Source organism: Suricata suricatta, chromosome 11, assembly GCF_006229205.1.
Source record: "Suricata suricatta isolate VVHF042 chromosome 11, meerkat_22Aug2017_6uvM2_HiC, whole genome shotgun sequence".
NCBI classification, from domain to species: domain Eukaryota; kingdom Metazoa; phylum Chordata; class Mammalia; order Carnivora; family Herpestidae; genus Suricata; species Suricata suricatta.
Genome location: NC_043710.1, coordinates 29113675 through 29126479, shown reverse-complemented (window position 1 = coordinate 29126479; position 12805 = coordinate 29113675). Strand labels below are relative to the sequence as shown.

The window sequence follows — 12805 nt, the reverse complement described above, 5'->3', positions numbered from 1 at the left end:
AGATCCTCTCTCTATGAGACAGAAAAAAGTAAGTATAAATAAAGTAGAAGGATTAAGCAGATGGGATGGAAAAGGATATCATGGAAAATTAAAAACATCAGGCACCTGTTTCTGAAATGACTAGATAATTTTATTACGGAATATCAGATTTTTAAAACTAAATCTGAGAAAAATAAAGAAAAACTAAAATGTGATAAAGCCAATCAGGCCTGAATTGATTAATTGTGTATTCATTAATATTTAGAAACCTTACAAAGGTAGGACAAATGAGTTAAATTAAGTGTAATGGGATGTTAAACAAGACTTTTCCTACTGCCTCTAAGTTTTGACAGAAACATCAATGGTCAGGACTAAGACGTGTCAGGGAATGCTCTATTCTAAAGAAAGGCGCTTTATGATCTGGACAGAATATGCCAAAGCAGCAGTCCAAAACTGGTTCAGGGTGCACTAATCTTCTACTCACATTCAATTTATATTAGAAAATGTGAAGATTCCTTGGGCATTTTGAGATAGATGCTTGATAATAATGTAGGTGTCTAAGCCCCTACCCTCAAATTTTTATTATAAAGATCTGGACCCCAACCCTGCAAAATCTACATTAACAGGTATTGCAAATGATTCCAAACCTAAGACCTCTAGGGAATTTGGAGTGGTCTACAGACCAGACTTTTAAAAACACTGAATTAGAAGAGTTGAGAGCAGTAGGGGAAGGAAAGACCACATCCTTATTATAAAAGGAGAGTTGATTTGATGATTGGATAAATGGGGTTGGGGTTAGGAAGAGAGGGAAGGATAAATCTCAGGTGTCAAAGTTGGGTAAACTAGAAGAGAACATGACTCTATTAAAAGAAAGTGAAATTAGAATGGACAAGAGAGGAGCAGAAATGTAAGAAAATATGAAGAATTCTAATACTTAGGTAAAATTTTTTTATGAAACATCTTCCAAGGTCTAACTGATCCCTAAGCCAAGAATCTCATCCTCAGGCTTTCAGCAAATGTATTTGCTGCTCAACTTCAGCATTGGGTAGGTATGAGGGAAGAATTAGGGGAATTAGTCTTTCTGGAGATATTTTTATTTTGTAATTAACAAAGGAAAAGAGGAGGGTTAAAAATAAATTTGGTGGGGAGAGCCTGGGTGGCTCAGACAGTTCAGGGTCCGACTCTTGATTTTGGATCAGGTCATGATACCAGAGTTGTGGGATCAAGCCCCTTATTGGGCTCCCTGCTTAAGATTCTCTCTCTCTCCCTCTCTCCTGCTCACATTCTCTCTTTAAAATAAAAAAAAAATATTGACTTAGGGTCCTGAACTAAAATTTATGATTATAATAATAATTTTCATTATCCATAAGACAATGACACAAAGACTGAGAATTTGAAGGGAACTGATGAATAAAATGGGATACAGAGAAATGAAGTGAGCTGGTCAAAAAAATCACAGAGCTAGGTAGTATCAAATAGCTACTAGAACCCAGAGCATGCAACTTTCAGCTTGATGTCTTCTCAATTAGATTGGAAAAGTACAACACAATTACTTTGTGTTACTTGAAGATTAAAAATGGAATAAATAATTTAGGCTCATTGGTTAGAATCTGATGCATAATCTTAGTGACATAAAACATTTTGATATGAGAGGCGGCTGGGTGGCCCAATCAGTTAAGTACGTTACATTATTCTTGATTTTGGCTCAGGTCATGATCTCACAGTTTGTGAATTCAAGCCCCATATCGGACTCTGGGCTGACAGTGAGGAACCTGCCTAAGATTCTCTCTCTCCCTCTTTTTCTGTCCCCCACCTCTCTCTTGAAAATAAATAAACTTTAAAAACCCACTTTGTTATGAACATACAAACATACATACATTTTTTTACACATTTGTGTTTATACATTCACTAAATAGTTTCATACTATACAAATTCTCCTGAGGTGCTGAAAAACCTCATATTTCAACCACTAAATGAAGAAATAATAGAAACAACATTATTGCTGGTCTTTAAGGCTGTCAATCCTGACCTTACAACTACAGTCCTTTTAAAAATAATAATAGGAGGGGCTTCTGAGTGGCTCAGTTGACTAAGTGACAAACTCTTCATTTGGCTTCACAGTTAGTGAAATTGAGCAACTAGTTGAGTTAGTGAAATTTGGGGCTTGCTTGGGATTCTCTCTTTCTCCCACTCTCTTTGCCCTTCCTCTGCTTGTGCTCTATCTCAAAATAAATAAATAAACTTTAAAATAATGACAAAAATTATAACAAGTGACTGCTGCAATGCTTTGATGGAAATGTGCTGGGTTTTGATAAAATTTAGATCATTTTAACGTGGAATAGCTATAGTTCAGAGCCACTTTATTGCTTATAGGCAATTCCTCTTGTTGCAGAAATCATTGTGAACATATTTCTTCAAGATAAATAAAATGGAAAATGATAATTTTTCAAAGTGTAAGACTCTGCAATTGGTAATTAATATGCTGATGCTAACTGTCAAAAGCTGTATAGTTCAAAATTTTGTCTTTGAATTATAGTGTTGACTTGAGGATGAATGTGATTATACAAACATAAACTACATCAATTTCAGTTTTGATATTCTGAATTTGTAGCATCTTTTTCTCAAATAATAATACAATAGGAGAGATGTTCACCAGATTGCCAATAGTGTGAGGGCAGACACCACATGTGTCTTTAGAGTTAATGACAGTCGTGAGAATAAAGATATCTTTGAATAAATCGATATGTGAATAAAATGTCAAAATGTCATAATCCTAAAAGTTAATAATAAAGCCATTATGAAAAATGCTTTGAATATAATATATTACAGTTTGGGGGATCTTCTTAGTGAGTAGCTAAAGAACATAAATTATAACTTGGTTAAGAGAATAAATAATTCTGAAAGAAATACAATTTCCTAGCACTTCTCAAATTTTAACGCAGCTCAAATTCTACTCAAGAATTACCTAGGAAATTTTGCAAGCAACATGTAGTTTTATATCATATATAAGCCTTGTGAGCTTACTAGTAGTTTTTCTTTTTAATCAGGAGTGTCTCTCTACATATCTCTATAAGTGTCACATTTAAATTTTATTACCGGAGTTATAAAAAACAAACCTCTCATGCAATGCCTACACCAGAGAGGATGAGAAGATATCATTCTAAAACTTTTTTAACATTTTATTTTCTTTTTGAGAGAGAGGCAGTATGAGCAGGGTAGCGTCAGAGAGAGAGGGAGACACAGAATCTGAAGACAGGCTCCAGGCTCTGAGCTATCTGTTAGCACAGAGCCCGATGCTGGGCTTGAACCCATGAACTGTTAGATCATGACCTGAGCTGAAGTCGGACGCTTATTCGACTGAGCCACCAAGGCACCCCAATATAACTCTAACATATAATAACTTCTTTAAAAAAATAAAATTCCTACAGGCACACCTAGGTGGTTCAGTCATTTAAGCATCTGACTCTTGATTTCAGCTCAAGTCACAATCTCATGGTTAATGGCATCAAGCCCCATGTCAGGCTCTATGCTTACAGCATGGAGCTTGGTTGGAGTTTTCTCTCTTCCTCTCTTTCTGCCCCTTCCCTGATCATACCGTCTCTCTCAAAATAAAGAAACATTTAAAAAAACAATAAAAAATAAAATTCTTACAAACAAAAGTGCATCTGTTCATTTTTCAAGACATTTTATATGCAAAGAAATCAAATTTAGATCCAATATGTAATGACGCTCCTATGAGACTGAATTAGAAAATGCCATAGAATTTTCTATTCTTGGTGAACAAGCTAAAAATATTTTTTATTTATTTTTTATATGTGTTAAGTTTATTTATTTATTTTTAAGAAAGAAAGAGAGAGCACAAGCAGGCACAAGCAGGGGAGGGGCAGAGAGACAGGAGACACAGAATCTGAAGCAGGCTCCAAGCTCTGAGCTGTCAGCGCAGAGCCTGGCCATGGGGCTGGAACTCATGAACTGTGGGATCATGACCTGTGCTGATGTCAGATGTTTAACCAACTGAGTCACCCAGGTGCCCCTAAAAGATTTTTTTATAGAGAAACAAAAAAAATTTAAACTAGAAATAACAATACCAATAATGACAAAAGGAGAGGATGATTAAGAAGCAGTATCCAAGAATCAAAGTCATAAATATGACATGTGCTGGGCTAAGGGTGTGAGACAAGTTCTAGTCCTGGATCTGATGTTAACTAGATTAGATGCATGACTTTTCTAGAACATTTAGTTTCTAGTATACTTGGAATTTCTATTTTATTTTATTTTTTATTTTATTTTATTTTTATTTTAGAGAGAGAATGCCAGCCAGAGAGAGAACCAGAGGGAGAGAGAGAGAATTCCAAGCAGGCTTCATGTTCACTGCAGAGCCTGAAGCGAGGCTCAATCCCACAACCCTGGGATCCTAACCTGAGCCAAAATCAAGGGTCAGATGCTCCACTGACTAAGCCACCCAGGTGCTGCTGGGCTTGGAATTTCTTAAAAGATAATGATATTATTATTACAATCATAACAGCCACCATCACCACTGTTACTACTTCTACTGGTAAAGAAGGCTTTGGAACAGATGCTCTTTAGAGTCTCTCCTCCTCTGAAGCATATGACTTCCAGGACTAGTCACATACTCTCTCCTTCCACAAGTGAGGAAATCACTCTCTGCCCTGGGGAGCTTACTCATTGTAACTCATTGAGTATTCACATGCATTAGACTATTCCTATTGGGAATCTATAAAACATGTGTACACACACACACACACACACACACACAATTTTTTCTTTGAAATATGCCATTGATCAGAGGGTAGAGGCAAGAAGGCAGCCCATAGCTGACAGTTCAGTTAAGGGAAATTTCCTAGGCCCAAATTCATTATTTCCCAGTTGACGGTAAGAAAGACAATCATTATGCTTCACAATTACTAATCTATTTTCCTAGACAGCTTCAAACAGCTCTGGTGCCTTCCAATTCTACTTGGACCAAAAGTAGGATTCATAGAGAACAGACAAAAGGATTTCCCCTCCATGATTCTTAACACAGGAAAAGTAGAAATAAGAAATTTCATCCATCAATCCAACTGTCAAGGTACACATAGACAATTTTTTATTTGATGTTGACATTTCTAATAATGTTATCTATATGTTTGAATATTATTTACATGTCCAATGCATGGCAAATGGTCCTTTCAATATGTGCAGTTTGTCATTCTGCTTTCTTCTAACTCTTACCCTCCTAAACTTCAAGACTTGACCAAAGAGATTATTTTTCAACCTCTCTGATGACCTCATAATATGCTGCCTGTTTACCTGTCTTTTCATCTCTGCACCTAGCACTACACAGCTACACTTGCTGATTGTAGTTAATGGCGTCCTTAGAGTAGGGTTTGTTTAACCTAGTCTAGATTAATGTTGCCCAGTTATCACTCATTTCCAGCAAGACCTAAGTGGGGGGAAAAAGGTAGACCCAAAACACCATAACTGAAAGATTAACACTGAAATAAGGAAGACAGTAAAGATTATCAGACATGTAATAGAAATGAATAAAGTAGGCTAGACCTAGTGTGAGGGCTATTACTGGGAACAGTGGAGAATGTAGCAAAGCGGAGGGTATATGTTCCATCTGAATCTGTGCCTGCATGACTGGTGTCGTGAGATGATGACAGTCCAGTACTGTCCATTCTTCTGATTTTTTTTCAAGAAAACACAGAAATATGTAATTTTTTTGTGTAAAATCTCTTTATTTCAATAGGGTCACAACTAATTTAAAAAATTATAATAATGGGGCATCTGGGTGGCTCAGTTGGTTAAGTGTCCAACTTCGGCTCAGGTCATGATCTTGCAGTTCGTGGGTTTGAGCCCCACCTCGGGCTCTGTGCTGACAGCTAGCTCAGACCCTGGGGCCTGTCTTCGAATTCCATGTCTCCCTCTCTCTCTGACCCTCCCCTGCTCACACTGTCTCTCTCTCTCTCTTTCTCTCTCTCTCAAAAATAAGTAAAACATTAAAAAAAATTTTAAATTATAATAATGTGCAGCCAAACAAAATCTATGGGTCCCCTGTTTGTTGTCTCCATAATCTAACCTCTGTGTGTGGAGGTATGGGTGTGTGTGTATGTGTGTGTGTGTGTGTGTGTGTGTTGCTTTAATTAGTTTGTGATTTTAACCCTAAAATCCAGATCCTCCATATCCACATTCTTTAAAAATGAAGCAAAATAAAGATTAAATGGTGGTCTTATTAAAGGACTTTGATGCAACTGGTTTGTAAGATGTCCAATCTTACAAATCTTTTAGAAAGAAGCATCTTTGACTTTAAGGTTAAGATTGTTATAATTTTCTACGATTTTCAGATCACTTGGTAATGAATGACATCATTGGTCTGCTTTTCATCCGCTCATGGCCAGATGCACATCACAGAAAAAATATTAAATACAATATGTGCAAGCACTTGCTATATTGAATAAGAACAAGATGAGCGACACCAAATGAGACATAACTGAACTAATGAGGCAGGATATGTTTACAGTATTCTCTATGAGTTGTCAGGTTGCTACTTTAAGTGCTAGTTCTATTATTTTTTATTTAAAAGACTATGTCTTGATTCATAGCTTTTGTTAAGATCATTTTATACTACTTAGGAGAAAAGGAAAAAAATTGTCTCTAGAAGTACTATGAGGATATTTACATTATTTAAAATAAAATACTGTTGTGATTAAAAAAACATAAGCCACACAGGTACTTCAGATACTCTGCAAAAGACAAATATACTCAAAAGTATCAGAGGTGAGGTGAACACTAAAAATCTTGGTCCCTGCTGCTTTCTAAAAAACAAAATGCAGCTTCAGTTAGTGAGAACTTCTTGTTTTCCAAATTTTCTATTTGATTCCATTTCACAATAGGTTTTGCTTCTCAGATAAAAATCAAGTCGCATTAATATAAAGAGAAATAATCTTCATTTGCATAGGGACCCTCCCTTCTCCCCCCCACCCTTTCTACCAGTCTCCTTCTCTCCCTGTCTCTTTCCTTCCTTACTGAATTAAACTAAACCTTTTCTTATAAATGGAGATTTTTAAAAATTCTTTAATGTTTATTTATTTCTGAAAGAGAGAGAGAGAGAGATTGAGAGAGAGAAAATGAGCAGGGAACACAGAGGCGAGGAGACAGAATCCAAAGCAGGTTCCAGGCTCTGAGCTGTCAGCACAGAGACTGTCGCTGAGCTTGAACTCACAAACCGTGAGATCATGACCAGAGCTGAAGTTGGACACAACCAACTTAGCCACCAAGGCACCTGGGAGATGTTTTTCAAAACTTACTATAGTTTTTTAAAATTATTATCTCTTTTCTCATTCAAGCTCTCTTCCCTATAGGCAAGAAGGATATCAAGTTTGCGGCTTCAGTCCTACCCAATTCTGTGACCATCCTGGCCCGGGTAGGAAGTAAACCTCCATGGGATAAGGCCAGATCAGCACTAATTTTAGTATTCAGTAAGCCCAGGGAGACCTCTGGGCATGAAGAGCATATTCGTCAACCTTTCCAAATACCTGCCATTTTGACTCAGACCACTGATAAATTCTTCCACTGACAGTGGTCTTCTCGCACCATTTCCCTCTAAAGTAAGCACTTAGTCATTCTTTACCCCCTATTTTGATTTTTTTCTCTGTTCCCCTAGTTTGTCTTTTTGTATTTCTAAAAAACAGCTCCTCTGAGAAATAATTGACATACAATATTGTAAAATATTGTACAACTAACAGGCACATATTTGAAGTGTAAAATTTGACAAGTATTGAAAAATGTACATACCTGTTAAAACATCACAACAATCAAGATAATGAACATACCCATGTCCGTCTGTCCCCAAAAAAATCACCCCCAGAATTTCCTTGTGCCCCTTTTTAATCTCATCCTCCTATTCCTCCCCACCTTCCTATCTCCAGGCAAGTACTATTCTACTTTCTAGATAAGTTACCATTTTCTAAAATTTTACATAAATGGAATCAAACAATATACTCTCCCTTTATGATTTTGTCCTTTACCTCAATATAATTATATATGGACATATCACAATTTATTTATCTATTCACTTATGGATGTACACTTGGGTTGTTTCCAGTTTTCACTTAGAAATAAAGCTGCTATGAATAGTCATGTACAAGTTCTTTGTTAGACTATCTACTTACATTTCTCTTGATTGAATATCTGGAGTGGAATGACTTGGCAATGAGGTAGATATATGTTTTACTTGAAACATGTATATATCTGCATATGAACATCTAAATATGTGTATATTTTAGGAAAGTAGCAACTCTTCCAAAATGACAACCATTTTATATTTCTGCCAAATAGGTATGAGTATTGTAGTTGCTTCACATCTTCCCAACACTTGGTATGGTCAGTTTTTTAAACATTACACATTCTACCACATATTTAGTGGTACTTCATTGTAGATTTATCTTGCATTCAAATAATTATTAACACCTTTTCATATGCCAACAGTCTCTTACTTTTTAAAGTATTTGTCCAAATCATTCATCTGCCCATGTTTTCTTGAGTCGTGTGTGTATTTTTCAAATATACATTATTTGCAAATATTTTTTCTTCTGTGTAGCCTGTTTTGTCAATCTTTTAACAGTATCTTTCAAAGAGCAAAAATTATTAATTTTAATGGAGTCCAATTAATCAATTTGTAGCTTTGTGGATCATGCGTTTGGTGTCATGTCTAAGGAAGTTTTGACTAATACAAGATCATAAATATTTTCTTCTATTTTCACAGTTTTAAGGTTTTATATTTAGGTTTATGATCCATGTTGAGTTAATTACTCTGTGTGTGTGTGTGTGTGTGTGTGTGTGTGTAGTGTGAGAGATGTGAATCAAAGTAATTTTTTAATTTTTACTTTTTGCATATATTCAATTGCTCCATCATCATTTGTCAAAAACATTCTTTCTCCAATGATCTCCCACTTTCAACAAAAATCAGTTGACCATGTATGTGTGGATCTATTTAGGGATACTCTATTCTGCTCCATCAATGTAACTGTCTACTTTGGTGCCAACAGCACACTCTTTTAATAACTATAGCTTTATAATTAGCCTGTGGCTCAGTAAAATAGTTCTTCCAATTTCGTTCTTTAACAAAATTATTTTGCCTGTTTTAGATCCTTTGCATTTCTGTATTTTTGCAGTCTGAATTTTTAAATCAGCTTGATAATTTCTATTTAAAAAAATCCTGCCAGGGTTTTGATTGAGATTGCACTTAAATATATGGAGGAGAAGGGCCCCTGGGTCACTCAGCTGTTTAGGTGTCTGACTTCAGCTCAGGTCATATCTCTCAGTTCATGGGTTCAAGTACCACATGGGGCTCTCTGCTGTCAGCTCAGAGCCCCCTTCAGATCCTCTGTTTCCTTCTCTCTCTGCCCCTCCTCCTCTCTCTCTCTGCTCCTTCCCCTCTCTCTGCCCCCTCTCTATGCCCTTTTTCTACCCTCCTTCTGTCTGCCCTCTGCCCAGCCTCTATGCCTTCCTCTTTCTCCTCCCCCTTTCCCATTATTTGCTCCTCCCCATCCCCCATGCACACACTCTATGTCTCAAAAATTAATAAATATTAAAAATAAATAAAATTAATATATGGAGAATGGACATCATGGCATTGAGTCTTCTAATCTATAAACACAGTATACTCTTGCATCTATTTAGTTCTTTAATTTCATTTAGCAATGTTTTATAGTTTTCAGTGCAGATGTCATATATACATATTTTGTCTGATTTATCCTTAAATATGTCACACTTTTGATGTTATTGTAAATGGTGTTTTTACTTTTTTTATAGTTTATTGTCAACTCAGTTTCCATATAACACCCAGTGCTCTTCCCCACTAGTGTTCTCCTCCATGTCCATCATCCCTCTTTCCTCTTCCCCCGCCCCTTCAGCCCTCAGTTTGTTTTCAGTATTCAAGAGTCTCTCGTGATTTGCCTCCCTCCCTCTCCCTCCCTAATTCTTTCCCCCCCTTCCCCTCCTCATGGTCCTCTGTTAAGTTTCTCCTGTTAGACTTATGAGTGAAAACATATGGTATCTGTCCTTCTCTGCCTGACTTATTTCACTTAGCATGACACCCTCGAGGTCCATCCACATTGCTACAAATGGCCAGATTTCATTCTTTCTCATTGCCATGTAGTATTCCATTGTATTTACAAACCACAATTTCTTGATCCATTTATCAGTTAATGGACATTTAAGCTCTTTCCATAATTTGGCTATTGTTGAAAGTGCTGCTATGAACATTGGGGTCCATGTGCCCCTATGCATCAGTACTTCTGAATCCCTTGGGTAAATCCCTAGCAGTGCTATTGCTGGGTCATAGGGGAGTTCTATTGTTAATTTTTTGAGGACCTCCACACTGTTTTCCAGAGTAGCTGCACCAGTTTACATTCCCACCAACAGTGTAGGAAGCTGCCCGTTTCTCCACATCCTCACCAACATCTATAGTCTCTTGATTTGTTCATTTTAGACACTCTAACTGGTGTAAGGTGGTATCTCAGTGTGGTTTTGATTTGTATTTCGCTGATGATGCGTGACGATGAGCATCGTTTCATGTGTCTGGTGGCCATCTGGATGTCCTCTTTGGAGAAGTGTCTATTCATGTCTCCTGCCCAGAAATGGTGTTTTTAAATTTCAATTTCCAAAATTGCTTGTTGCCAATATATAAGAACACAACCAATATATGTATATTGATTTCAAGTCCTCAAACTTGCTAAACTCATTTATTAGCTCTAGAAACTTTTTGTATATTTCATAGGATTTTCTACATAGGAATCATGTTATCTGAAAGTAAAGACTGTTTAAATTCTTCAATTCATATCTAGATGTCTTTTATTTCTTTTCCTTTTCTTGTTATACTGGCTAAAAGTTTCAATGCAATGCTGAATAGATCAGAGTGGACAACTTGGTTTTTTTTTTCCTCATGTTTCTTGTGCTTGGAACTTTTTTAACTTCTGGGATATTTTCACAAAATTTGGAAAATTTTCAGTTATCATTTCTTCCAATATTTTTTTGTTCCCTACTTCCTTCCCTTCAGAGACTCTATTTACTCACAAAAGAAGCATTATAAATTTTTTCATATCTTACTATTACTCTCTGAGAATACAGACTATTCTCTGAGAAAACAGGCAACCACCTCTTTGACCTCAGCCACAGCAACTTTTTACTTGACATGTCTCCAAAGGCAAGGGAAATAAAAGCAAAAATGAACTATTAGGACCTCATCAAGATAAAAAGCTTCTGCACTGCAAAGGAAACAATCAATAAACTAACAGGCAACCAACAGAATGGGAGAAGGTATTTGCAAATTACATATCAGATAAAGGGTTAGTATCCAAAATTTATAATGAACTTGTCAAAATCAATACTCAAAAAACAAATAATCCAGTGAAGAAATGAGCAGAAGAAATGAATAGACACTTTTCTAAAGAAGACACCCAGATGGCCAACAGACGCATGAAATGATGCTCAACATTCCTCATTATCAGGGAAATACAAATCAAAACCACATCGAGATACTACCTCACACTGGTCAGAGCTGCTAAAATTAACAACTCAGGAAACAACATGTTGGTGAGGATGTGTAAAAAGGGGAACCCTCTTGCACTGCTGGTGGGAATGCAAACTGGTACTTTCACTCTGGAAAATAATGTGGATGTTCCTCAAAAGTTTAAAAATAGAATTACCCTACAACCCAGCAACAGTGCTACTAGGAATTTATCCAAAGGATACAGGAGTGCTGATTTATTGCAGCACTACCAACAATAGCCAAATTATAGAAAGAGCCCAAATGTCCTTTGTCCATCAACTGATGGATGGATTAAGAAGATGTGGTATACACACACACACACACACACACACACACACACACACACACACACTGGAGAATTACTCGGCAATCAAAAAGAATGAAATCTTGCCATTTGCAACAACATAGATGGAACGGGAGGGTATTATGCTACGTGAAATAAGTCAGTCAGAGAAAGACAGATACTATATGTTTTCACTCATATGTAGAATATGAGAAACTTAACAGAAGACCATAAGGGAAGAAAAGGAAAAAAAGAGTTACAAGCAGAGGGATGCAAACCATAAGAGACTCTTAAATACAGAGAACAAACCGAGGATTCATGGTGGGAACAGGGAAAATGGGTGATGGACACTGAGGAGGGCACTTGTTGGGATGACACTGGGTATTGTATATAATTGATGAATCACAGGAATCTACTCCTGAAGCTAAGAGTATACTGTATACACTGTATGCTAGCTAACTTGACAATAAATTACATACAATTTTTTTCCCTCTGGCTTTCATTGTAAATAGTGTCTATTACTATCTATTCAAGATCATTAATATATTCATCAACAATGTCTAATCTTCCACTAGCACAGTATAATTTTTTTCATTTCATATACTGCAGTTTCCATCTCTAGAAATTTGATTGGAATCTTTTCATATCTTCCAAGTCTCTATTTCACATGTTCCATCTTTCCTTTAGTTTCATTAATATATGGAACACAGTTATAACAACTGTTTTAATGTCCTGTGCATTAATTCTATATTTTATGTCATTTCTGGGTCAGTTACAATTGATTGACTTTCTCTTTATTATAACCGTGGACAATGTCAGCTGAAGCTTCTCTGGTTCCATGTTCAATGGGTTTGGACTTGTCATTATCACTGGAAGGTGATTCTTGGTTTGCCTCCAGTTTACAGCACCAATTCTGTCCCAGAAATCTTGTTATCCATTCCATATACAGCACCATATCAAATTGGGAATTGCTTTGTGTGTTTGTGCCC

At 36.4% G+C, this 12805-nt stretch overlaps 1 protein-coding gene across 1 annotated transcript in view; it reads right to left on the bottom strand.

The window, feature by feature from the left end:
- DCDC1 (doublecortin domain containing 1) overlaps positions 1 to 12805 on the bottom strand; it is a 400051-nt gene that overhangs the window by 194844 nt on the left and 192402 nt on the right. The window lies entirely within an intron of this gene.